The sequence below is a fragment of the Chrysemys picta genome, chromosome 7 (genome assembly GCF_011386835.1).
Source record: "Chrysemys picta bellii isolate R12L10 chromosome 7, ASM1138683v2, whole genome shotgun sequence".
Lineage (NCBI taxonomy): Eukaryota > Metazoa > Chordata > Testudines > Emydidae > Chrysemys > Chrysemys picta.
This window is the reverse complement of record NC_088797.1, coordinates 43,440,975-43,467,114: the sequence shown is the minus strand read 5'-3', so window position 1 is coordinate 43,467,114 and position 26,140 is coordinate 43,440,975. Positions and strand designations below refer to the sequence as shown.

The 26,140-nt window shown below is 41.8% G+C and overlaps 1 long non-coding RNA gene across 2 annotated transcripts; it reads right to left on the bottom strand.

The window, feature by feature from the left end:
* Positions 1 to 3,066: 3,066 nt before the first annotated feature.
* LOC101950560 (uncharacterized) lies at positions 3,067 to 19,880 on the bottom strand. Of its 2 annotated transcripts, XR_002887899.3 has the most exons (6): positions 15,551 to 19,880; positions 13,868 to 13,907; positions 13,225 to 13,294; positions 7,374 to 7,506; positions 6,721 to 6,778; positions 3,067 to 4,548 (listed from the first exon to the last, which is right to left on the bottom strand). It is a non-coding gene; the product is annotated as an uncharacterized LOC101950560 (long non-coding RNA). The 2 variants fall into 2 exon arrangements; XR_010589116.1 differs by lacking the exon at positions 13,868 to 13,907.
* Between the last annotated feature and the right edge of the window lie 6,260 nt (positions 19,881 to 26,140).

Sequence of the window (26,140 nt, the reverse complement as noted above, 5' to 3'; positions counted from 1 at the left end):
CCTTAATTTGGCCAATTTGTGCATGTGCATTATGATACAAATCTTCAATTACGGCATCACATACTACTTTTTCCACAAGTCCCCTGCCACATTCAGTGCACAGGACGGACACAGCTCACTGAATGGGTAGTTATTCAATATTTCTTTTATCCTCCTCATTCAATATGTGGCCCCCCTGCATTATCTACCACACACCTTTCAGATTCTGCACTGAGTACAGAATTTATTAATTTAGCCATGTGCTTTTTCTATGATGCTGTCAACGTATTATCTTAAACTCTTTACAAATGATAATGAACTCATTCTTCAAAACACCCATGCGAGATTGACACAAGCATCAACTAACTTTTTTTTGGGGGGGAAAGGGGGCAAAGATGAGCACAATTTGAGAAGAATAGATCCTGATTTGTTCAGAGTACTTAGCATTGTATAGCATTTTATATGGTCAGAGCAGAGCTCCCATTGATCTCAGCTGCAGTTGTGAGTGCTCAGTTTCTTCTGCAAATCAGACCCCAGGTGTCTCAAGAGGTACACAGAAAATGAAGAACATACAATGGCCTCCCATGAGAAGTGTGATTTAAGTGACTTGCTCAGCATCACATAGGAACTCCGTGGCAAAGACAAGACTAGAATCCAATTGTCCAGGGTGGCATTAACTGCCTTAACTGCAAGACCATTCTCTACCTTATTCACCATATATCTTTCAATTTGTGGAGCAAACAAAACAGGGGTCCTTCAGATAATAGCATTATTCACTACACAACCCTGATTCATTCCTAGAGCAGTCTGTCTTGTACATTTAATGAGGCAGTGGTCCTGTGGAAATATAATACATAATTATGTAATTAAACTGTACATAATGCATATGCAAAAAAGCCAAATTAACGTTGCATAGGCAACCTTGGTTCTGGCATTTCCTCACTTTTGAGTGCTTAACACTTTGCAATCTTAACATTCTTTTAATGTAGATTTTAAAATGTTATTTCCTAAGATTTTTTTTAAATAAAAAATTAATTATATTGATCCTTACTGACCCCCATCTCCCAACAGGTCCTCAGCATGGTTGAGATCTTTAGACCTACAGCACAGTCCTCTACCACTTGCACTGAGTAACGAGCAGCAGTAGAAGGCTGTTACCTTATATGTGGCCATGTCACTAAGGGAGGATGGTGACACATACTGCCTGTGGATTTTACAGCTACTTGATAGACAATAGAGGAATTGAGATGCAGAAATAATGGGTTAAATGTCAGTTCTGTAGGAGAGTGTTCTCTACTTTTAACAGGCCCTTCTTCCGCTGCTCTCCCTATCCTCTTCTGCTCCTATTCCTCCACCTCCTCCACAGAACCTGCCAGTGTGCCTTCCCTTGTTGCTATCCCTCCACGCCTGCCCCAGTCCTTTCCCATTCCTCCCCTACTCCTGTCCCTAGTTCCTGCCCACGTTTTCTTCTTCCTTTGCTCCTGCCCCTCATCTCCCCCATCTTGTCTCCCTCTCTGGTCCTGCCCCTTTCTCCTCTCCTTTCTGAGATCCTGCCCCTCTCTCCCAACTTGGCATCTCTTTCCTCTATCCCCACTCCTGTTACTCATCCCTCTGCATTCAAGTCATTTAACTCCTCCTCCTCCTTGCCTAGGCACCAGCAGGTGGAGCACTGAAAGCACATAAGAGAGACAGTCCCCCTGCTATCCGTTCTAGTGTCTGGTGCCACAGCAGCTCCCAGCAGTTCCTGAGACCGGTAGTCCTTGGATGGAGTATGCTCGGTCACTCTGTACAGATGGCACACATGCAGTTCAGTGAGTACATAGGAGCTGTGATGGGGATGGAGTATGCTCAGATGGAATCTTCAGAGAGTTTAGCTGTCAAATTCTAAAAAAAAAAAATCATGTGCAAACTGGGATTTTCAGAGGCTCAACCCTTGGTCAAATTTGGGTGAATTTTCACAGGGCAAGCAAAAGCTGCATCCCTGACATTTGGAAGACACTCCTCATTCCCCCAATCTCCCCCCTCCCACCAGCACCACCACCAAATTTCAAGTCCCTGCTCCAAAGTATGGAGGCACCAGAGCTTCTCATCACAATCATTGTAAAAAAAAAATTTAACATGAGCAAAACAACATATTTTCCCTGCATCATTCTCAGAAATGGAACAACCATTTCAGCTGAAACATCCCTCCAAAAAATCAGCCTTGGGAAGATACCTGACATGGAAAAATTCAGCCTAAATGCCTTAAGTTTGCCAAAGTTATCAGCAACTGAAAACAGAATCTTATAATGGAAAGTGCAAAGCAACCTTACTATAGGCAATACTATGTGTACCATTAAAAATATATAAAAGACACAAAATCTTAAAAAGCTAATGAAACATAAAAGGGAATGGCAAAGCACCATAGAGATTACAATACAAAATATTTTAAAGCTTAAAAGTAGTAAACAAATTAATTTTTCCCAAGGGCAGACTATGAACTTTAGACCGTCATTCCAAGGATGCTTTCTTTAATTGCTTTGAGAGAGACATTTCTGGTCAAATCATCCTTACCCACTCCACTCTCTGTTCATGAAGACTCTATGAGCAGCAGAATTGATGTTTATGTGGTTCAGTCATGCAAAATATTCCATAGTTCTGCTTTCATAGGAGGGATATGGTAAAGCAGATGTCGTTTCTTCAACAGTGGTTGGAGAGTAGTGTTGGGGCAGCAACTGCAGTGGTGTCACTTATGGGAAATTCCTTTGCAACAAATAGAGAAATATTTACCATTTCTAGGATGCCTGAAAATGCCTATAGAAAATTAAAGTTAGTCTATAGATATTCAGAATAATGTCTATATACCCCCATTAAATTTCTATGGATCCTAATTATATCTTCCCACAGAACTTTTTTTATAAAGGTCTCCTTTCCTCCAATGGTTGTATTCCCATGAAGCTGATCTACACTACCAAACAAAGCATCTGACTGTAGCTGTAAACCTTTACAAGAAGGTACGATCTAATAGAGGGTCTCCTTCACTCATTTAGAATCTGAAGAATCACCATGAGAAACTTGACTGCTTTATAGAATATTATTTGTGTAAAAAGTATTTTATTGAGTTTTTAAATTACATTGACGTATAAAATGCCAATCAAAACAGCCAGTAAAAAATTATACAAGTGAAATGTTGAAGAACAGGTATAAATTATCAAGATGAGTGCTGACAGACTAGAGGAGTTACAGCTACACAAACACATCTGATGAAAATACTTTTCCTGTAGGCTATAAAATTCATCAAGTTTATAATGATCTGTTTGAATGAGATAAGTCCATTTCCACATATATCGTCACTGCGTTGGTACAAAGTATACATAATTTGGAAGAAAGGCTTTAAAAGAGAATTATTTTTGTCCTGTTTTCTGTGAGGTACAGTAAAGGTCATTTTGTCATTGGGCTCTATAAACTCAGGAGAGATCAGCTCAATTATTTTCTTTAATCAGTGACTACTTAATTCCTCCTTCCTCAAATAGTTCAGTTTATCTAATACAAGCAGTAAGTTGAACAGGAGTACTTGTGGCACCTTAGAGACTAACAAATTTATTTGAGCATAAGCTTATGTGGGCTACAGCCCACTTCATCGGATGCATGCAGTGGAAAATACAGTAGGAAGATATATATATATATGTGTGTATACACACACACACAGAGAGAGAGAACATGAAACAATGGGTGTTTGCTTCAGAGTAACAGCTTCCTACTGTATTTTCCACTGCATGCATCCGATGAAGTGGAATGTAGCCCACCAAAGCTTATGCTCAAATAAATTTGTTAGTCTCTAAGGTGTAGCCACAAGTAATCCTGTTCTTTTTGCGGATACAGACTAACACGGCTGTTACTCTGAAGCAGTAAGTTGTTGCATTCCTCTAACTCTTACTCTGGTCAAATACAATTTCATTGATGCTGTTTGCTTCTGTAGCCAGAGTGACAAAATATACATATGATATACTGGCTCTCTTTTCCCCCTCCAAAGCTTTACCCTACACTTTTTAAAAGTGGTGATTCCCTGCAGCACAGATTGTCACTTCAAAATTCCCTTAACAGATCTATAATAGCAATGCTTATAGTACCTAGGTTACATAACTATTACGACATTATAGGGATTATCAATGAGAATGATATAAAGCAGGCTAGGCAGAGGGAGTATTTGTATACGATACAAATGTTCAGTTGATATGATAATGTCTTTAAATTAAATTTAAGAGAAATTATAGTATCTAGTGTCCTTATCAGTACAAACACACAGGGGGAAGTTCACCAAGGTGTAGATGGACTATGCAAGACCCTTCCCATCACTTAAGATCAATTGTAGGATTTCATGGGTCAGGGGCACAGACAGAACAGCTCCGGAAGGAGCCTCCGACCTTCTTCAAGCCACAGAAGATCTCTCTCCGTTTTGGGTGCAGAATGAAACTTTGCCTATGTTTTGGGGTTTTCTGAGGCAGGGGTTTGGTTCAGCTTCATTTCCATGAAGGGTTAGAAACACTGTGGGGGTGCTTAAGCCTTCTTTTCTGCCTGAATCTTGAATATCTGAAAAATAGAAGTGGGAATCAAAAAGCTATTGGCTCCATAAAATGTTGTTCATGTGAAATGTCTTTTTTCACATTTGCCTTGATGACAGGGACTCCCTAACATACTACTTTACGTAGCTGGTCACTCCTCTTACCACGTAGGACTTGGAGGACCAAGTTCAGTTCTGGAATAAAGGGAGCACAGCTCACATAAAAGTCAATAGGAGCTGTGCATGTTAACACCAAGGCTGAATTTGACTCAGAGCCTTGTCCCCAAATGCATGTCAATAGAAGTTCTTTGCTCAGAATGATGGAGAGAATGTGCATACAGGATGGAAACTTTGATTTGTAGTTTAAATGGTTGAATGCAAAACAGTTTGACTTCCATAATGTTTATTGCAATCAGTGAGGATTCAGGCAAGTAAACTTTATAGCAGCTAATAGGATGCACGAGAAGTATATATATAATATATAATAAATATAATCAAAAAGCTCTTGCAGCTACTTCAGATATTGCTTATAACTGTGAACTTAATTCCTCATTCTAGGTTATTATATTATTATTATTAAATGTTTATATTGTAGTGGTCCCAAAAGGCCAATCAGGTCAGGACTTCATTCTACATGTAAATCATATAACAAATGACAGTCTCTCAGAGAGCTTACAGTCTAAGGCATAACAGGTGGATGAGAAAAACAAGCAGGTTAGAGTGGGAAACGGGAGAGTTGAGAAAAAAAAATTAGCACAATTCTCAGCCATTCAAGAGCAGCAGTTATATCTCATTTCAAACTTTTCTTAAACATGTATTTCCCTTCTTATCTACTCATTTCTATTTTAAACTATATATACTGTGTGTGTGTGTGTGTGTATTTAAAATGATTGTCCCCATTATCACAGTATCTGGCCATCTCACAATCTTAAATATATTTATTGTCACAACTTCCTTGATGAGGTACGGAAGTATTCTCATTTTACAGATGGGGAACTGCAGCACAGAAGAACTAAGTGATTTGCCCATAGTCACACTGGAAGTCTGAGGTGGAGCAGGAAATTGAATCCAGGATTCCAGAGTTCCAGGCTAGTGGTCCACACCCTGAACCATCCTTCCTCAAGTCATACCTAATGTTAGTTAAAGCCAAGTGGGAGATCAGAATGGGGCACATATGACAGAATAGGGCTTAAGTGAGCTTGGGCAGACAATGACCTGTACTACAGAAATCTTGCCGTTATCATAGTATGGGTCACATTTTATATTAAGGGTATATTTATACATACTTTGTATAGTGTTAAAAACTAATGTTCTGAATAAATGGTTAATTAATTGTTAAATGTGTAATGCTTAGAATCTCATAAGTATTTTTAATCACTTATGACAATCCCCTCTTAAGGATCTCCTTACACTGAATAGCTGATTATAAAAAATACTGAATAGATAATGATATAGCATCTTCTACAATCAGGCTTGTTCAGAAACTATATTTTTACTATATAATTGTCAATAGATTGCTTAGAACATCTATACTCCTTTGGGTGTCTGTCACAGGCTTATAACAAAGTTTGCAACTCCTGGACTAAAATATGTCCTGTTCCAAAGCAAAGTAAATGGGTTGCTTATAGCTATAAAAACATGTTACTTATGATTAACATCTTTATAACATCTACTAATTAATCTTTTATAAATGACTTATACATTTGCAATTAACATAAATTGTCCCACTGAAGGAGGCTTTGATCCCCCTGGAATATGAGTAATATCTTAGAAACAATAGAGAGCAGGGAAGTCCACATGGAGGTCCAGGATGCCTGCAAAGCTCCTCCTTTTCCATACATAAAAAGCCATACTATTATGCAGCCCACTGCCAGTAGCCACACTCTCAATCCCAGTGTAAGAGAGTTGCTGGTGGATTAATCAGCAATAATTTCCAAGGGGATTGTTGAACTGAAAACTGCCCAATCTGCACAAGCACATATTCCAGAGAGACTGTTCCCTGGCTCCACCTCTCTGTCTTAGAACCATGGAGTCCAACCCTACAGAGCGGATTCCACAATATCTGGAGGTACACAGGAAATGCAGCAGATCTGCCAGTTGCCCTTTCCTTGCTACAAAAGGCTGTCCACCCTGCCCAGCATAGGATATACAACCAATAACTTACATAGCTGCTAAAGAACTATTTGGCAAAATACAATCACCTTTGCAGTTCTTCAATCTTGTTTCTTCAACTGCTGCTTTCCCCATTAGTTTTACAGTCTAAAATAAATAAATGTGTAATGGTTTATTCAGTGAAGCGATCCTCCTCATACCAGATGACACTGATAACATACTAAACATTCCTTTTGCTGATAAAACAGGATTGAAGTAGTGTGTATATATGCAGCTTTCAAACATAATACCCAATAAAATGCATCTATATTATCTGTGCAACAATTAAACTTCTGCAAATAAATGTCCATATATCTTTAAATCACTTAGCGATCTTTCGTGACATGCAGAATGTCCCTAGGTTTTTCAATATTTTTAAAATAGTAATCTGAGATTATTAAAAAGTTAATTAAATTTTTCAAAAGTTTTAAATGATTGTAGAGTCAAATAACAATAAGTCACAGACAGGAATCTCAGCATTTTGTAACTAGTATCATTAGGGCTGTACAACTTTGATTATTGGGATATGGAGGATTTTGTTACTAGGTCACTCGTTCAAATCCAGACCAGATTGGTTGTAACAGAGTACTTATTACAGATGCCAACCCCAAGCATTCAAAACTCATGAATTAGGGCCCAAAAATCAGATATTGACTTAAAATCATGAGATTTTTTTAAAAATATTAATTTTGGGGTTATTTACCTTCTACTTATTGAGCATTTAGAGTCTGCAGTCAAGTCATATTTTCAAACTTTTCTCCATAGACATTATGCTGCAAACTTGATTAAGTTAAAGCTGAGATTCTCATGTAGTCAGTTGCCTCCAACAGCTGTTACTTTAAGAAAACACACCAAATATTACAAGGTGCTCAATAAAATCACAAGACTTACGATAAAATCATGAGACATGGCAACACCCTAAATCAAAATCCCAGATCCAAATACTATCAACTTGGAGAAAGTCTAGGTCCAAATTCTGCAGTCCACCTCTCTTAGCACGTGAGATTCCGATTGTTCTCTTTTACTCTAAGGTGCATAAAGCACAGATATGGGAATACAACAGGGTCTTGAATTTAAGATAGCAGAAGTGACACCATAACAGCATTTATATCCAAGGCTATGTTGATCTTCAACAAATCAGGTACAGTATGAAGCAAATTAATTTGGGAAGTTGTGTTTGTGTTGAGAATAGCCAGTTGGTGATGATCATTATTTAAATACAAGAATCTCTCCTGATTTGATATATGTATCCAAGTAAACTAGCAGCTAGACACTTGTGCATGAATGCATTTTTGAAGTCAGACACCTGACCATCCTGACAAGAAAAGCCATCCTATAAATGTGAAGATCTATTCATGTTAATCTTTTTTTTAAAAGAGGGCTCTAAGGCTCCCAAGAATGTGAACCCGTTCAATGCCTTTCGCTTCCTTATTTAAAATAAACCAAAATTTCAAAGGCTATATATTTTTCATGAATGTGCTTCAGAGCTATTTTATTTCTTCTTTCCACATAGATAGTTTACTACATCTTTTGCATCAGACTCCAGGAGAGTTTGCTGATACATCTATCAGTTTATCTCCTTCTCTGAAGGATATGTTTAATCCTGATTATTAAATGTTTTTCCTAGACAACAAATTGGTGAAGAAATGTAGATTTTTGAAGGTGTCTCATGATTTAATTCTTCGTGACAATTTACTTCATGCTCAGAAAAGCTGAGGTTTGGAGAATGCAAAGGTTCTAAGAGCAAGGCATTCTTGAGCAGTGTTTCTCGCATGCGGCCACTAGCGGATTGTTATGCGGCCATAACAGCCTCCAAAGCTTGGGCAGAGATATGGGGGGCAAAGCAGTAGCACAATCCTGCAGTAACCAACCTTGATGTTTCCGCTGCATCCCCAGCAGGGATCAGTGCTCTGCACCACGCAGCCTCCTTGGGAGCTCTGGGCAGCACTGCTGGAGACATGTGTAGTTGGTGTGCGCAGCACCAGAGGTGGCTCTTGTCAGTGGAAGAAGCTGTGGTGTTCAGTGACTGGGTTGCTCCCCTGGGCAGCTCACACCCAGCTGGGGTACAGGGAGCCAGGGATTCCACAGGCGGCTGGTGAGTTCTCAACCCATCTTCCCTGGGGCGGGTTCTTGCTGAAGGGTCATGGGAGGCAGGAACAGAGAGACGTGTTTGTCAGAGTGCCCACCAGCAAGAGTTGATGGCCACACTCCGAGATCACCAAAAAATGTGTTGTGAGAACCCCTGTTCTAGAGGTTGCACATTCATCTTAAGAGTCTGATACACCTCCCTCCTGGAAACTTTAATTCTACTGGATCACATGTTGATATTTGATCTTTCAGTGAAGTCAATGAAACTTCATGTCAAGATGTCAGGATTCTTTATGTGGTGCTGTAGGACACATCTGCCTAAGGATTCTCTAGCTGAGTGTCTTTCCACAATGAGGCCTAATCTACATTAGAAAAGGTTTGCAAGTATAGCTATATTGGCAAAGTGCCCTAGTGTAGATACAGATTATACTGGGGGGAAAAGTGCTTTTGGCAATATAGATAATACCAGTTCATTGAGTGAAATAAGCTATACTGACAAAAGCACCTATATGCCAGTATAACTGCATCTACATCATGGGGTTTTTTTTTTTAATCACCTTACAAATGTCATTAAAAACCACCACCCCTAATGAACATTATTATATCAGCAAAAGCTGTACGTGTAGATGTGACCAGATATATGAAACAGAAAAATATTCTCATTCACTTCAAATAAGATTCAGATCATATCTTATGGTTGGATCCTAATAGCTATTTACACTGGAGAGAGAGGGCAATTCTACAGGTGTAACAGGTCGTTACAGCAGTACATAGGAGTCAGGGATCCCACACAGGGGCTGCATATTCAATTAAAACTATTAAATATGGCTCTGAAGAGGTTCCTTGGACCGCAATGCAAGGGAGGAGTTTGTGGACAGGATAGCGTAATGAATCCACTGACCTGTCTACCCGCAGAGTGAGTGGCACAATAGAAGTGGAGGCTACTGTGGCTTATGGAGGGAGTGGGGTGGGAAAAAAAAAGAGATCTGCTCCCTATCTTTATAGGGAAAGAATTCCTTCTTCCCACCTCAGCATTCAGCTTATTTACTTGAATTGTATAAAGGTATAAGGATTTCATTTTCAAAGCTTTACCATAAAGGGCTAAATAAATTGTCTTCTTTTTGGTCACTTGATCATTTTCAGTCCGTAGTGTCTCTCCAACACGTGGTGGGAAAATTGTAACAAAGCCACAATTGATGGATAATTCAATCATAGATATTGGTATATATGCTAGAGGGTTTTTAGGTTCATATAAGGCTTTTCCCTGAGGCAACAATGAACTTGGGTAGCTCAGATGATTGTTGTGTTTTTGTTGTTGTTGTTTTTAAGGCTGGGGGAATGATGCCTGCATGCAGCTTTTGAACAGTCAGAGGGAGACTTCCTGCTATAAATATAACAGTGCATTTGCAGTGTAGTACTGAGCAACCACTTCATTGATTGATTAAAAAAAAAAAAAAAAAAAAAAAAACTTTTGACAGCAAACTTGGGGAACTCACAGCAAAGCCCTCATACTCTAGCAATTCTATGGGAAACTGTTCTGAGACTTCAGTTATATTTTTCTGGGGAAAATAAGGTCACATGTAGATGCCCAATTAATTGCCTTCCTTATCTAAAATGGTTCTTTAATGCAGATTTTTCCATAGACACCTAAAAGCCTGCTCCTATAAAGCTACCCGTCTTCAATTAACTACAGTAGATATATTAAACAAAGGAGCATTTAGTGACTGGGTCTCTTGAGTCCAACAAACATTAAAATCCTTTCCAGAAATGTCACTGTAGTTCTTCACTTCCTACTTTCAGGCTTAGTCTCCCTCTAATCATTCACCCTGCTCAGTGTGTGATTTTACTAGTTTTAACCTCATTGCAGCCCTAAATAAAACTTTGTATTCTCTGGTAAAGCCTAGATCTAGTAAAATTGAAAGTGTTAATATTCTTTCTACATACTTGACTTTTATTTCACCTGTTCCCTCATTCTTCTGGAGTATATTTTCTGCCCTTTCTTTCATAAAGTCTTAGAGCCTGAATCTGTTGCCACTGCCATTGAATTCAACGTGGAGCAGTACTGAGCCCTCAAATCAAGTTTAAATGTAGCTTCAACCCATAGCAACCAGTAGAATTCTCAGGAGACAGACCAAGGACTGTATGGATCTAGATCCACAATTTGCCTCTTGCCCCCCCTTTGCAGAATAAGGTTGAGGTAGGGCAGCTAGAGTTGCCAGGTGTCCGGTTTTCAACCGGAACACCTGGATGAAAAGGGACCTTGGAGGCACCGGTCAGCACTGCTGTTAAAAGTGTGGTTGGCAGCACAGTGGGGCTAAGGCAGGCTCCCTGCCTGCTGTGGCTCCGCGTGGCTCCAGAAACAGCAGCATGTCCACGCTCCAGCTCCTACACATAGGGGTAGCCAGGGAGCTCTGCACGCTGCCCCTGCCCCACATGCCAGCTCTGCAGCTCCCACTGGCTGGTAACTACTGCCAATGAGAGCTACGGGGGCAGCACCTGTGGACGGAGCAGCATGCAGAGCCACCTGGCTACACTTCTGCACAGGAGTCAGAGGGGGGGACATGCCACTGCTTCCGGGAGCTGCCTGAGGTAAGTGCCACCCAGAGCCTGCACTCCTGAACCCTCTCATGTCCCAACCCCCTGCTCCAGCCCTGATCCCCCTCCCGCCTTCTGAACCCCTCTGTCCCAGCCCGGAGCAACCTCATACACCCCAAATCCCTCATCCCAAGCTCCACCCCAGATCCCACAACCCCAGTGGGAGCCCTCACCCCCTCCCAAACCCCAACCTCCTGCCCCACCCAGGTGAAAAAGATTGAGTGAGGGTGGGGAGAGTGAGAGACAGAGGGAGGGGGGAATGGAGTGAATAGGGGGTGGGGCCTCAGAGAAGGAGTGGGGTGGGGTAAGGGTGTTCAGTTGTGTGCGAGTAGAAAGTTGGCAACCCTAAGGGCAGCATGGATGAAGTTTGTGCTGCTGCTCATGCTATATTTGGTCTGTGGATACATGGAACACCTGAGTTTCTGATTAAGCTATTGATTTAGCACTCCTTACGACCCTCCTGTATTCATTTTAATAAATTATATTGGATAATCATGGCTATGGAGAAACTGAACTGGATTCCCATTTGCACTGAGTTCACTTGGCACAATTCTGTCAATGTTAAAAGGGCCTTAACAGGGGAGTAAATTAATTTTATACACTTTTTTTATACACAATTTTATACACCACATTAATAGAGATGTGTAAAGGGGCCTTAGTGTAAATGAGAATCAGGCACATTATCTGCAATACAGAGCTGATAACTATGCTAAATACATTGCTACTGCACTTAGGCCCTCCTTCAGGAGCATAGTCTTGTTTTGAAAAGTGATGTAGGCTTCAAAGTCACTTGGGTGTTTATGAAAATTTTCCCTTGTATACTAAATAAAATAAACTCATTTAACAACCTAACTGAATTTTCTTTCACACACACACACACACACACACACACACACACACACACACACACACAAAGAAATGCTGGTTGGCAAAACTTAGAACTTGATATTACTGTAGATAATTTGCTGTGGAAGAGCAAGTATGTTGACAAGTACAACAGTGCACAGCAGTAACTTTTATCAACATAACCAGTAGTAACAAAGCTCTCTTGTGTCAGTGTGTGGTTAAACACCTCCCCAACAGTAAATTAAAAGAGCATATGTCCAGGAGGGAGTGGTATTGAGAGAATGCCAAAGAAGAGCTCAATGAATCCTCAGATAGGATCTTTGAAAGCTTTGTCCCTTATGAAAAGATCTTATAGTACTTAGAGAATGAACACCCTTTCTATTATAGTTTTAGAACAGCCTACATAATTCTATTGCAGGGACCAATTTCTTCCCTAAAATTTGTAGGATGGTCAAAAAGGTCTATGGGATGGATCTTTACTATATAAACAAACTAGTTTTTCTCCTTTTTAGGAACAATAACTTTAATCAGACCCAGGCAGGATTAAGGCAGATGCATTAGAGGTCTGTGCATTGGGCCCTGCTACTGGAATCATGTGATTATAACAGAAGTTTAGCCCAATCTAAAAAAAATTTTAAAAGCTCTCCACATTTGGGAAAAATCAAAATAAACTTGAAAACATAACCTGAACATTAATGATACAGTGAATTTTGTCTGAGCCTAGACAGTTCGAAATACAGCTTCTGAAAAGTATGTACTGCCCAGTGCATCACACTCACTATTCTGCTGTAGGGATCTCACCAACACCACCACAGCAAAGGACTCCATGTGGCAGAAGAGCACAATGAGCCTGGCCCTTCCACCCATATGCTTATGCCTTGACTGCTGAGACTAAGTAGTGGGGGACCCACTTGTGAGGGAACAGGGACCACTAGTATCATTGCTACTATTCCGAAGGAAGGGGGTCTTCTATAGCTGTCACTACTGTCTCTCTAGGACACTCAAGTTAGGAGACATGGACATACCAGGGAGACGAGATCCCAGGAGGCCCTGTGGCATGGTGTTCCTATGGCTCACGATGGTCTTAATCCAACCCTGCAGCAGAAACATTAATGCCAAGGATGAACAAAAGGCTGATAATGCTTCCCTGCAAAGAGTCACTAATTATTTTCTCAAGCAGGGACATTACAATCAGTTGAAAATTGCCACTTCCAGTAACAGGACAGCCACTTTTCTGTGGGAGAAGATGTGGGATTTGTTTTAATCTGGTTTTCTGGCTTTACTTGGTTTCTTACCCAGAAAAATTGCCATAGAAACTGTTCTAAAGAAATTCCCTTCCTGCCTGTAACCATGCCTCAGTGGGTCACAACTGAGGATGCCAAATTCAGGAAAAACTGCTGAGAAATAGGGCAGATACACCCCAAGACTGGTAGCTAAGCCCCCTAGGATATACCGAACCAGCCACAAAAGTAAACTTCTGTTTCACCACACTGGCTACCATGAAAACATAAAGGCAGTTTCCTCAGGCATTCGAGTTCTTATATCACCACCAAAAACACTGGATTTAAAGGTGAGTGGTTTTTTACAACCAGTCTCATCAAATAATAGGTTCTTCTGATCCCAAAGGACCAGCCACACACCCAGGTCAATATATAACTTAGAGCTTACCCAAAAATCACACTGGTGTCAATCCTCTAGTATCTAAAATCTAAAGGTTTATTCATAAAAAGAAAGAAAGGTGAGAGTTAAAATTAGTTAAAGGAATCAAATACATACAATAATTGCAAAGTTCTTGGTTCAGGTTTGTAGCAGTGATGGAATAAACTGCTGGCTTAAGTCAAGCCTCTGCCTGCTTCCAAATCATTAGAAGGTCCTTGATCCCTTGGTTAGAATGCTCCCATTAGTATAAGTTCATAGTCCAGAGGCTTGGGCTGGAAAAAGGCTGGAGCAGGATAGAGGGTGGGGCAAGACAGAGGCAAAATGGAGAGGTTTCCAGCGCCTTTTATATCCTCTGCCATGTGGAGGGAAACCCATTGTTCTGTGGAAAATTACAGCAACAAGATGGAGTTTGGAGTCACATGTCCACGCCCAACTTCGCTCAGTCATTGCAGGAAGCCATTAACTACACTCCAGACAGCATGTTTACATGACAGTCCACTCAATGTAGATGGGCGTCTCCCATGGTCCATTGTCAACCAAGTGTTTCTTGATGAGCCACTTAATTTGAATAGTCCCTCCAAGATGTGCTGGCTAGCTACCTTGTGGGTGGTACCCCAGAAGCAAACATTTGAAATCTAGGTATAGTGCCAATACTTACAACTTCAAATACAAAAAGGATACATGCATATGGATAGCATAACCAACAAAATCATAACCTTTTCATAGACACCTCACTTGACAAACATTGTACAAGATTTGCAGCAAATCTATAACAGTGGTTGCAACCAGTGATGAGCTGCCAAAATATTAACAACAGGCTCCCAGAACAACGGGTTCTAAAAGGGCTTCTAAATTTAACAACCGGTTCCTGCGAACCAGTGAGAACCGGCTCCAGCTCACCACTGGTTGCAACAATGCTCTATATGGTCATATTGTAATCAGATAACATCACACTGTCCTTAGCATCACAAAACTGCTCTAAAAGTACAAAAATACCGCTGCTCATAAACAGTTGTGAGAAGGAAATATTAATGCTGATGTTTAGGTATCAGGGTTTTCATTATATATATTTGAAAATCCAATCCTACAATCCTAGTTAATGATTTAGGAGCACAAGCCCTATTGACTGTCACTGAGACTGTTCTCCTAAGCAACTTAATGCTTAAGTTTCTTAAAATGCAGTTTTTAGGCTTCCGATTGTGTTAAGCAACTCATTTGAATTTCTCATATGTAGCTATAAGAATTGTTTAATATAAAATTAACTAAAGTGATTTGAAAAATAATTACTAAAAAACTGTTGATATTTAAAAAGCAAGAGTGACAGTGTTGGATCCCAGTACTGAACCCGGATCCTTAGGTATCAGCCTTAGCTGCGGTGCCACAGCAATGCACTCAGCTGTTTCCTGACCAACAGGCTTAGTGCTAAAGGCTCACAGCAGCCATGCCCCTGATAGGATGGACAGGCACCACTCTCACTGGGTGCCTGGACTATATAAAGTCCATAAGGAAAAGGAAGCTGTCTGAGCAACAAACCAGTGCCTGCCAGTTGCTTCCTAGACTTCCTAGCCTTGCTACTTCTCCTGACTCTGCTTTATCACTTTGTCAGACCTCACCTTCTCAACACAGTGACCCAGCCCCTTGGATCTTCATTTTATGACCCCTGTGAGAACTCTGACCATTGTCCTGGATTACCTCTGATATGCAGGGCTATCCTTAGCCGTAGGCAGCATAGGGCACCAGTATGTCTGGGGCACCACTCTGCTGGGAGCTGGGACGGACGGGAAGCAGTGGAGCATGTAAGAGCAGGGTTGGGTCCTAGAGAGAGCCAAATGAGCTGCCTGCAGCAGTCTGAGGGAGAGGGATTGGCTGCTGGGATCTCTGGGAAGAGGTGGGGGAAGGAACTCAACTGTGTGACTCTCTCCCCCCGGTGTGAGGTGAGGCAGGCTGGGCAGCTCTGGCAGTATCCTTTGTTGCCCACCATAGGGTGTATTCTCCCCCCCATGGAGCACCCCCCATATCCCCCCTCCTCTCCGGCAGGGGTGGGGTGAGGTGGCAGCCTGCCTGCTGAGGAAATGAAAGTGAAAGTGACTCACTTCCTCGGCAGCCAGCCCAAGCAACAGGGGTTGGATTGGAATGCTCACACACAGCTGGCTGGGGATAGGATGACCAGATAGCATGTGTGAAAAATCTTCAGGAGAGGGGGTTGGGGTAGGGTGACCAGATGTCCCACTTGTATAGGGACAGTCCCAATTTTGGGGTCTTTTTCTTATATAGGTTCCTATGACCCCTGCCCCTGTCCTGATTTTTCACATTTGCTGTCGGGTCACCCTAGGTGTGGGGTAATTGGTGCCTATATAAGACAAAGCCCCAAATATCAAGACTGGCCCTATAAAATCAGGACATCTGGTCACCGTAGCTGGGGAGTACGTCTCTCCCCTGGGCTGGCAGCGATCCATCTCATCCGGAGGGAGCAGCGCAGGGCAGGATGAGCTGCTGTGGCTCCGTGGGTGCCCCGTCCCTGAGATCAGATGCTGGGCTAACTTCACCATGGTCCGTGGTGCTGGCGGTGGTGCCCAGTGGCTTGTGATCGGACCTGAGGGTTTGCTGCTGCTGTTGCCACTCTGCACCCCAAGAGGTGGATTTTGGGGTCCTGCAGTTTTCCACCCATCTCCTCCTCTACTGCAGCTGTTGGACCAGCAGGCTGGGGGTGAGCCAAACATGAAAGCAGTACTGTGTTTCCATTTAGATTATTATTTAACAACTTAGTTTGCCAAAAATGCTTGCTAACAATCCTGAATCCAATTTCAATATTTTTTTAAATAAATATCTTAGCCAAAAACAGAAAATTAAGTTGTTGACAATTATTTGTGACAAGTTTGGTTTGGGGCAGGGAGTGGGCCAGTTTTCATCAGAGAAACAAAAAATGTTGACTGGCTTTCCTGTAGTCCTATTACTGCTAAATAGAGCCCTCCAACGACTGTAATATGCTCATCCCCTTACTAGTGTATAGAGTGACCATATGTTGTACTAAGATTCTCTTGCTTTATTTGCCAGTGAGTCAGAATAGCTTTTGCCAGCCCAGAGGTTGGGCAGCCAATGTCTTACATTTTCACAATGTTTTGTCCAACTTTCATAAAGTAAATACATGGCTAATATGAGTTTAAAAGGCCAGGGACATTTCCCTGTGAAGAATCTGTGCAACAGATCATGCTAGAGCTGTGAAAATCTCAGTTTTTGATGGAACTTTAGAGGCAGTGATTTATCATACATTTCTGGCAGTGCCCCAAATGTGCTACTATTGCTAACATCTTTCCAAACAAAAATAAGGCATAATAGGACTTCTGTAACATTTCTGTGCTACCTTCATCTAGATGAGATGATTCTGTGCTGACTTCATTTTGGTCACTTTGTGCTTTACCTAGGAATAAAACCAGGGATATATTTTCCCACTGTTTGGAAACCAAGCTTATTAAACTGGACAATGCCATTGATCTATTTACAGTATAAGACTGATATAGAGTTGTAAACTAACATTAAGATTGATGTCCATTATACATTTAAAATTAAAAAGTGGCTTTGTAAAAATGACATGGGTTTCCAACTCTACAATGTCTCAGTCAGGGTGGAGTGCCTTGTGAGGTGTCTTCACACTAGCTCAAAGTCACAGATACATGGCTATCCTAAATTAGTTATTTTAAATAATATTTCTGATAATCTGACAATAATTTAAACAGTTATTTCTTTAAAAAACACCCTTATAAGTTATCTTGTATCGAAAATAACTTTCCGGGTCACAAAAAAGAAAATGGAAAGATGAAATAGGATTAGCTATACAAGCACAGAAGGGTTCTATACTTAAGTTTGTACATCAAGAAAACCACAAAGTTGATCAAGATTATCAAGTAACTGCCGAAGAAAATTTTTATGCAGACGAAACTCAAGAAACGCAACAACACACAGAACAATCATTTGAAACAGATGCAGACACAAAAACAATAAATTACAACAGTTGAAACTGTACTAGCATGAGATATAGATGACATTGGCGCATGGCCGCAATCTTTAAACAACGAATTACGTGCCATTATACTTGAGCAAGGCCCTATGAGAATAAAAGTTCTTGAATATCTTAAAGACATTAGAGGTAGGAAATTCACAGAAAACAATTACTACAAAAGACTTTCTAATGGTGAAATTGTCAACAGACGGTGGCTTGTGTACTCTAAATGCAAGGATGCTGTATTTTGTTTCCCATGCAAGATTTTCAATAGTTGCAATTTTAAGATCGCAACCATGGGTATTAATGATTGAAAAAATCTTAGTCACACATTACTGCAACATGAAAAGGCACAACACCACATTGAAAGTATGCACAAATGGTGTGAGCTGAGTATAAGGTTAAAAAAAGTCAGACAACTCTTGAGGCCCCAAATCAAAGATTGCTGGAGTCAGAGAAGCAGCATTGGCGTCATGTTCTTGAACATCTATTATCTATTGTTGAATTTCTATCAACAAATAATCTTGCTTTTAGAGGAAGCATTGAGAAATTATTCCAGCCCAAAAATGGCAATTTTTTTGGGCCTTGTACAACTGCTGGGAAAATTTGACACAGTGATGAGTGAACATCTCCAAAGAGTAACTGAAAATGAAATACATGACATACATGACCACTATTTGGGACCAAGAATTCAAAGTGAACTGATCATGCTAATGAGTGATAAAGTGAAAGACAAAATTGTTTCATTGGTTACTTTGGCAAAATATTTTGCCATAATTCTAGATTGCACTCCTGACATAAGTCATCAAGAACAGATGTCATTAATAGTGAGATTTTTCAACAGTGATTCAACAGAGATTACAGTTAGGGAATTGTTTATCACATTTTTAGAAGTAGAGGACACTACAGGTTTTGGACTTCAAGTTCTCCTTGATGAACTAAAACGAATGGGATTGTCTGTAATGAACATTAGAGGACAAGACTATGATAATGGTGCCAATATGAGAGGATGCATTTCTGGCATGCAAGCTAGATTGCTGGCAGAAAATCCACGAGCCTTTTTTGTTCTGTATGCATGCCACAGTCTTAATTTGATTTTGTGTGATATGGCCAAGTCTTCTGTAGAAGCGATTTCTTTTTTTGGTTTGCTGCAATGCATTTACGTGCTCTTTTCAGCTTCCCCTCAACGATGGCAAATATTCAAAACACATGTCAATGGTATTACCGTTAAGCCTCTATCTGAGAGGCACTGGGAAAGCAGAGTAGAAAGTGCAAAAACGTTGAGATATCAATCTGAGGAAGTTTACGAAGCACTGGTTGCTATTTCAGAAGAAGCCAGAGATCCAAAAGCTAAAAAGTGAAGCACAATCATTGGCCTCTGAAATATCCAGCTTCAAGTTTCTAACATCTGTCGTAATCTGGTATGACATTCTTGTTAAAATCTCAAGTGTAAGCAAAATAATGCAGAGTCCAATGATGCAGCTTGATTCAACATTTACCTTACTAAACAAACACACAAGACTTTTTAGTAAAATACAGAGAAAATGGATTCAAAGAAGCACAGATTACAGCAAGAGAGCTTGCACAGGCACTTTGTGTAGAACCAAAATTTCCATGTCCGAATGTGACACGAGTTTCAAGGAAAAAACAGAAAGCAGAGTATGAAGGAGCAAATAGACGATCTGCTATGAGCTCATAGATGATCCATAAAAGAAATTTGAGGTTGAATTTTTTAATGTTGTGATGGATAAAGCAATATCTGCCATTGACGAAAGGTTTAATACCTTATGAGTACATCATGAACAGTTTGGATTTTTGTATGACATAACTAAATTCAACAAAATAGGAAAACAAGAGCAGTGAATTACAAAGTCCAAGAACCTAGAGAGGCTTCTGAAGCACAGTGATAGCTTTGATTTAAATGGACTTGAACTGTCCGAAGAATTGAGTACATTGTCATCCGTGTTGCCACATGCAAAAATCGATGATGGACGTTGCACAGTTTATTCATACCAGCAAACTTATTGACATATGTGTACATTGCCACTCATATTCTACTGACAATTCCTGTAACAGTAGCATCAGGAGAACAGAGTTTCTCAAAACTAAAGCTCATTAAAAACTATCTCCGTTCTACGAGTCAGGAATGCTTGACTGGTCTTGCTATTCTTGCAATCGAACAAGACATCACTTTGTCTTTGTCCTACGATGACATTATTACTGATTTTGCAGCCAAAAAAGCCAGAAAGGTTGCTTTTAATTAAAAACAAATCCTCGTTTCAATACCTCTTCATAGAAATTTCCAATAAAATGTTGACAAATTAAAAAAATTATATTTGCATCATTCTGTCAATAAATCAGAAGGGGCTGGGGCTTCAGGGTTGAGTCTATTATAGATGATAGTACCATTGTGCCAAATCTGAAATCTGTAGCAGAGTCCCCGAGGATAGCATAGTGTTCTGCAAAGGTATGTGCTGATGCCCAGGTAGCTGCTCTGCAGATTTTTGATATAGGGATACCCTTGGAAAAGGCAACGGACAAGGAAACTCATCTCGTGGAATGTGTATGGACTGTAGATAAAGGTGCTAGGTTGCAACCCTGCTAACAGTGTTTCATACAATTTGAGACCCATTTAGAGAGTCTTTCAACTGAAATCGCTGTGTCTTTGGACCTGTCTGCGATGGAAAGGAAAAGCCCAAGATATTTTCTAAAAACCTCTTGTCCTGTCTAAATAAAAGGCCAAGGCTCTCCTTACATCGAGCGTATAGAGGATGGCTTCCCTATTATCCTGGTGAGGCTTAGGATAAAAGGTTGGAAGGTGAATGAGTCAGTTCATGTGAAATGCGGATGTCACCTTGAGGATGAACTTTGGATGTGGTCTAAGCATGACTTTGTTGGGGAAGACCACTGTGAATGGGGGCTATGCCATCAGGGCCACTATCTCCCCTATCCTTCTTGCCGAGGTAATGGCGATCAGTCTTCATGGAAAGGTGAGTTAAAGAATAAGTGGCCATGGGTTCAAAGGGTGGTCTGGTCAGTCCTTTTAATACTAGATTGAGGTCCCACTGTAGGATAGGAAGCTTGGGTGGGGAAAGAGGTTCGCTATGCCTTTGAGAAACCTCTTCGCTGTCGGGTGGGAGAAAATTGAGTCCCTTCTATCTGCTGCTAAGTGTACAAATAGAGAGTCCCAATTTCTTGAGATCCAACAAATAGTCTAAGACTATACGTAGAGTGGCTATCTCCAGTGTGACCCTTTTGGATTGGCACTAGATCCAGAACCTGGTCCACTTCTGTTGGTAAGTAAGACGGGTAGTCACTTTCCTACTGTGTAATAACATTTCCTGTACCTCTTCAGAGCATGTTTCTACATGCTAGAACCATGAAGGAGCCAGGCTTTGAGCCATAGTATCCATAGGTTGGGATGGAGAGCGCATCTCATTCTGCAAGAGGAGGGAAGGAGTGATTGGAAGAGTCATTAGTGGACACAGCACCAGTTGTGACACGTAAGGGTACCACATCTGTCTGTGCCATGTGGGAGAAAGGACTATGCTGTTTTCCTCTTTTTACTTTCAACAGTACTTTCAGCAATAGAGTGAATGGGGGAAAGGCATAAAGAAGGACTTTGTCACATGAGAGGAGAGTATCCCCCATGGAGCACTGTCCAATGCCCACTCTGGAGCAGTACCATGTGTCATTTCTTGTTCTGGTAGGCAGCAAACAAGTCTATTATCGGCATCCCCAATTATCGGATTATGTCGTGGAGTTAGGATGACCAAACAGCAAATGTGAAAAATTGGGATGGGGGTGGGGAGTAATAGGAGCCTATATAAGAAAAAGACCCAAAAATCAGAATTGTCCCTATAAAATCAGGACATCTGGTCACCCTACGTGGAGTACTACTGAATCTATCTCCCACTCATGGTCGTGTGAGAATTTGCGGCTGAGACTGTCTGTTGTCATCTTGTGTACTCCTGATAGGTAAGCCACTGATATTGTAACACTGTGGGAAACCCACCAGTTCCAGTTTTAGTGCTTCCATACAACGGGAGGGAAATCTAACACCTTCTTGACAGCTTATGGAATATATGCAGGCTATATTGTCCATCATGACCTCTGTGTGTGTACCTTTGATCATCTGCAGGAAGTGAGCATATGTGTTCCTGACTGCTCTGAGTTTCAGTAAATTGATGTGAACACACATCTCAGATGGAGACCATTTACCTTATATTGTGAGATTGTTGAGATGTGCGCCCCAGCCTACAAGGGATGTGTCAGATGTGAGGAGTAGAGATGAGGGAGGTTGGGTGAATGGGATTCCAGTGCAGGTGTTTGCTGGGTCTTTCCACCCATTCAGGGATTGTTTGATTTTGGTGGGCATCGATAGCAGTTCATCTAGGTTGACCTTGTTCGGTCTGTAAACCAAACTGAACCACAACTGGAGGCATCTCATGCGGAGTCGGCAATGAGGTATCACCGATATTCCCATGGCCACATACCCCAGAAACTGAAGCCAATATCTGGCCAGTATTTGGTATCTGGATTGCACTGTCTCTAAGTGTGGAGAGACGGTGATGTGAGAGGAGTGCTCTTACTTGGAGAGAGTCGAGGTCTGCTCCTATGAATTCTAGTCTCTGTACCAGTGTTAATGTCAATTTTTTGTGTATGGATTTGCAGGCCTAGCTTCTTGAATAGATCCAGGACAGTCTGGATAACTTGCTCTGCTTTGGTGAAGGAACACGGTCTGAGGAGGCAATCATCCAGGTAAGGGTAAATCATAACGACCTAGGAGCGTAAGTGGGCCACCACTATTGAAAGGACCTTGAAGAATACTCTGGGAGCCAATGAGAGGCCAAAAGGGAGTACTCTGTACTGGTAGTGGCATTGGCCAAGTGGGAATCTGAGGTATCATCTGTGACACTGTAATAAATGACGGGGGGAGGGGAGTAACTTCCTTTTATGGGCACCCAGTTAGCTATAAAATTCCTCTTAGTAGCTGTTCTCTACTTGCTTTACCTGTAAAGAGTTAACAAGCCCACAGGTAAAAGGAAAGGAGTGGGCACCTGACCAAAAGAGTCAAATGGGAGGGCTAGAACTTTTTAAAATGGGGAAAAAACTTCCCTTTGTCTGTGTGTTGTTCTCTGGAAAAGAGGGGAACAGGGAGCAGTTATGCTGTGATAAGCTTTAAGCCAGGTATGAAAAACCATCAGATCATACCTGAAGATTGCTTATCTGAACCCCACAAATGTAAGTAAATTAGGGAATGTCTAGGAAGACGTGATTAGGGTTATTTCTTATTGGCTGGTGGACTCCTCTGTGCTAACCCCAGACGCTTTTGTTTTGCTTGTAATCTTTAAGATGAACCTCATGAGAGCTATCTTGATGCTTCTTGAATAGATCCAGGACAGTCTTTTAAAATCTAGCAAAAGCCTCAGTTCCAGATGTATTGTCTTTCTTTTTGTTTTTAATAAAATTTACCTTTTTTAAGAACAGGACTGGATTTTTGGTGTCCTAAGAAGTTTGTGCGTATGTTGTTTAATTAGCTGGTGGCAACAGCTAATTTCCTTTGTTTTCTTTCTCAGCTCTTCCCCAGAGGGATGGTGAAAGGGCTTGAGGATACCCCACAGGAAGGAATTCTCAAGTGCGCCTTCTTGGGTTCCAAAAAAAGGGGTTAAGCATTTGGGTGGTGGCAGCATTTACCAAGTCAAGGTCAGAAAAGAGCTGTAACCTTGAGAATTTAATACCAGTCTGGAGTGGCCAGTATTAATTTTTAAAATCCTTGTGGACCCCCACCTTCTGCACTCAAGGTGTCAGATAGACACCATATGATAGACACCATATGAATCGAAACGTGGAAGCAAGCATATTGAAGGATGAAGGCTGAGAACCAGTCTCTCTTTTCTAACGCTGGGATAATCGTCGCCAATGTGACCATCTTGAACTTCTGAGTCTTGACAAATTTGTTGAGCACTCTGAGGTCTAGTATGAGTCTCCAATCTCCCTTTTTCTTAAGTATGAGGAAGCCTTTTGCCTCTTAGATGTATGGGCAGTGGCTCTATGGCTCCTACGCTGAGGAGATGGTCTCTTGTCATAGCATGCGCTCGTGAGAATGGTCCCCCAAAGAGGGACAAGGAAGGGTGTTGGGGAGGGGGCCGGGGAGGTGAAGTGGATGGAGTACCCACCTTGAATAATCTCCAACACCCATTTGTTGAAGGTTATCTGTTCCCAGGTGCTGCGGAACACGGTGAGACAGCATCCATAGGGATGAGGGAGTTTTTCCAGTGTCAGATGGCATTGAGGAGAGTGGTCTTGACGAACCCATCAAAACTGTCATTTTGAGATCCCAACAGTTTCCATTTGGGGAACCTGAACTATTTTCTCTGGGATTTATATGATCTGAGCTGAATATTGTTATGAACGAGGTCTGAATAAAGGCTAAGAGGTTTTTTCCCCCTCTCTTCTGTCCAGGTGTCTAGATTCCGAGTGATCAACTAATAGCCCTGAAGTCTATTCAAGTGTGGTGGGAAGTATCTGTTGTCTCAGCAAACAGTTTTGTACCTTCAAAAGGAAGGTCCTCCATGATTTTTTGCACCTCTTCCAGTCTCGATCATAGGGACTGGATTTGAGATGGTGCTAGCAGCCTCGAGTTCACTGCGTCCACGATGATTGAATTGGGAGGTGTGTGGGAGAAGAGAAATTCCGTGTCTTTGGCTGGCATGTAATACTTTTTGTTCGCCCATTTGCATGTTGGTGGGACTGACATGGGGGTCTGCCATATGAGTTTGGCAGGTTTCAAGAGGGCCTTGTTAATAGGGAGGGCTACTCTGGATGAGGTAGGATAGACTAATGTAAAATATCCATTAGTTTGTGGTATGATACGGTCACCTCCTGTAATGGTATCTGCAATGCCTCTGCCATCTGCTGGGCTAGCTCCTGAAATAGCTTAAAATAATCTGCCAACGACGGTGGAGAGTGCATCATTGTCTCATCTGGTGATGATGATGAGAAATTAGTGTGTGGGGTAACTTCCTCCTCAAGTTCAGCCTCTTGTTTCTCTCTTAATTGTTCAGTGGGATCAGAGGGACAGTATGGTTGAGGTCCATACTGGAATTGGGCACTGTAGGGTGGGTGAGAGGAGCGGCAGGAGACCACATCTTCTTGCTCACTATCTGACTCAGTGGATGAAAAACGGGGTGCCTGGCATGATGTTGCCAGAAAGTCTGCAGCTCCAGGTGGACTTTGTACTGGGGCCACGGTACTGAGTAAAGGTGACTCTAGTGTGTTAGATACGGAAAGGTCTGTCGCATATTAATTCATCACACAAATAGGGAGATAACTGTCAAGGTAGCCTGGGAGGGGCGGGGGAGGAGGGAAGCGCCAGGAGGGGTGGGGGAGGAGGGAAGGACAAGGACACACTGAACTTTAAAATTTTAAAACTTATTGAAGACCAGCCTTTTGTTGCTTGGGCAATCCTCTGGGGTGGAGTGGCTGGGTGGCCGGAGGCTCCCCCAACGCGTTCTTGGGTGTCTGGATGAGGACGCTATGGAACTTGGGGAGGAGGGCTGTTGGTTACACAGGGGCTGTAGCGGCAATCTGTGCTCCTGCTGCCTTTCCTGCAGCTCAACCATACGCTGGAGCATATCAGTTTGATGCTCCAGAAGCCGGAGCATCGACTCTTGCCTTCTGTCAACAAGCTGACGGCACCTATCTTCTTCAGCCCGCCACTTACTCTCTTCAGCCCACCATTCAGCCCGCCACCTCTCCTCATGTTCATATTGTGCTTTCCTGCACTCTGACATTGTCTGCCTCCATGCATTCTGCTGTGCTCTGTCAGTGTGGGAGGACAGCAGGAGCTCTGAGAACATGTCATCCCAAGTGCTTTTTTTTTTGCCTTCTAATCTTCGCTAGCCTCTGCAAAGGAGAAATATTTGCAGCTGGTGGGGAAAAAGGGAGATTGGTAGTTAAAAAGACACATTTTAGAGAACAATAGGATCACTCTTTCCCATTAAACCATGCTGTTCACATTACACAGCACATGTGCTTTCATTACAAGGTCGCATTTTGCCTCATATTGAGGGCCTGCTGGTTTGGTGTGAGAGATCACTCACGCAGTGCCAGGCAACAGAATTCGGCTTGTAGGCAGCCATGGTAAGCCACAGTCTTTTGGCTTCTTCAAACTTCATAACATGTGGGAACGGTTTCAAACAGCAGCGCCCCCATTTCCCATACCAAGCGGCTGTTGGGTTGGCCATTTAAAACGGGTTGGTAATTTAAAAGGAAGGGCTGCG